The sequence below is a fragment of the Arachis stenosperma genome, chromosome 10 (assembly GCF_014773155.1).
Source record: "Arachis stenosperma cultivar V10309 chromosome 10, arast.V10309.gnm1.PFL2, whole genome shotgun sequence".
Classification (NCBI taxonomy): Eukaryota; Viridiplantae; Streptophyta; class Magnoliopsida; order Fabales; family Fabaceae; genus Arachis; species Arachis stenosperma.
The window spans coordinates 104,069,523-104,071,759 of NC_080386.1; the positions used below are offsets into that span (position 1 = coordinate 104,069,523).

At 41.8% G+C, this 2,237-nt stretch overlaps 1 non-coding gene across 1 annotated transcript; it reads left to right on the forward strand.

The window, feature by feature from the left end:
* Positions 1 to 1,686: 1,686 nt before the first annotated feature.
* Positions 1,687 to 1,794, forward strand: LOC130959595 (small nucleolar RNA R71). Its single transcript, XR_009078668.1, has one exon. It is a non-coding gene; the product is annotated as a small nucleolar RNA R71 (small nucleolar RNA).
* Positions 1,795 to 2,237: the final 443 nt, after the last annotated feature.

A 2,237-nucleotide genomic window follows, 5' to 3' on the forward strand; every position in this document is an offset into this window, starting at 1 on the left:
TCCTATAAGTAGTAAACTAGTGTCCTAAGGTTTACAGAAATGAGTAAATGACAGAAAAATCCACTTCCGGGCCCACTTGGTGTGTGCTTGGGCTGAGCAATGAAGGAATTTCGTGTAGAGACCTTTTCTGGAGTTAAACGCCAGCTTTCATGCCAGTTTGGGCGTTTAACTCCAAATTTTATGCCAGTTCCGGCGTTTAACGCTGGAATTTCAGTAGGCGACTTTGAGCGCCGGTTTGGGCCATCAAATCTTGGGCAAAGTATGGACTATTATATATTGCTGGAAAGCCCAAGATGTCTACTTTCCAATGCCGTTGAGAGCGCGCCAATTGGGCTTCTGTAGCTCCAGAAAATCCACTTAGAGTGCAGGGAGGTCAGAATCCAACAGCATCTGCAGTCCATTTTGGTCTCTGGATCAGATTTTTGCTCAGAACCCTCAATTTCAGTCAGAAAATACCTGAAATCACAGAAAAACACACAAACTCATAGTAAAGTCCAGAAAAGTGAATTTTAATTAAAAACTAATAAAAAATATACTAAAAACTAACTAAAAGATACTAAAAACATACTAAAAACAATGCCAAAAAGCATACAAATTATCCGCTCATCAGTCACCCAGTTCTTTGGTGAGCAAAGGAGGTTCATTCTCCCAAGTCTCATTTCCAAATAACTTGTTATTTAGCTTCATGATTGCTCCAAGGTATTTAGCAACTTGCTCTTCAGTGACATACTCATCCTCTTCAGAGGAAGAATACTCATCAGAGCTCATGAAAGGCAGAAGTAAGTCCAATGGAATCTCTATGGTCTCATTTTGAGCCTCAGATTCCCATGGTTCCTCATTAGGGAACTCATTGGAGGTCAGTGCACGCCCATTGAGGTCTTCCTCAGTGGCGTTCACTTCCTCTCCTTCCTCTCCAAATTCGGCCATGTTGATGGCCTTGCACTCTCCTTTTGGATTTTCTTCGGTATTGCTTGGGAGAGTACTAGGAGGGAGTTCAGTAACTTTCTTGCTCAGCTGTCCCACTTGTGCCTCCAAATTTCTAACGGAGGACCTTGTTTCAGTCATGAAACTTTGAGTGGTTTTGATTAGATCAGAGACCATGGTTGCTAAGTCAGAGGGGTTCTGCTTAGAATTCTCTGTCTGTTGCTGAGAAGATGATGGAAAAGGCTTGCCATTGCTAAACCTGTTTCTTCCACCATTATTGTTGTTGAAACCTTGTTGAGGTCTTTCTTGATTCTTCCATGAGAAATTTGGGTGATTTCTCCATGAAGAATTATAGGTGTTTCCATAGGGTTCTCCTAGGTAATTCACCTCTTCCATAGAAGGGTTCTCAGGATCATAGGCTTCTTCTTCAGATGAAGCATCCTTAGTACTGCTTGGTGCATTTTGCATTCCAGACAGACTTTGAGAAATCAAATTGACTTGTTGAGTCAATATCTTGTTCTGAGCCAATATGGCATTCAGAGCATCAATCTCAAGAACTCCTTTCTTCTGATTAGTCCCATTGTTCACAGGATTCCTTTCAGAAGTGCACATGAATTGGTTATTTGCAACCATTTCAATCAGCTCTTGAGCTTCTGTAGGCGTCTTCTTCAAGTGAAGAGATCCTCCAGCAGAGCTATCCAAAGACATCTTGGATAGTTCAGAGAGACCATCATAGAAAATACCTATGATGCTCCATTCAGAAAGCATGTCAGAAGGACATTTTCTGATCAATTGTTTGTATCTTTCCCAAGCTTCATAGAGGGATTCTCCATCCTTCTGTCTGAAGGTTTGGACTTCCACTCTAAGCTTACTCAATTTTTGAGGTGGAAAGAACTTTGCCAAGAAGGCATTGACTAGCTTTTCCCATGAGTCCAGGCTTTCTTTAGGTTGTGAGTCCAACCATGTCCTAGCTCTGTCTCTTACAGCAAAAGGGAATAGCATAAGTCTATAGACCTCAGGGTCTACCCCATTAGTCTTGACAGTGTCACAGATTTGCAAGAATTCAGCTAAAAACTGATGAGGATCTTCTAGTGGAAGTCCATGAAACTTGCAATTCTGTTGCATTAGAGAAACTAATTGAGGCTTAAGCTCAAAGTTGTTTGCTCCAATGGCAGGGATAGAGATGCTTCTCCCATAAAAGTTGGGAGTAGGTGCAGTAAAGTCACCCAGCACCTTCCTTGCATTGTTGGCATTGTTGTTGTTTTCGGCTGCCATGTCTTCTTCTTTGAAGATTTCTGTTAGGTCCTCTACAG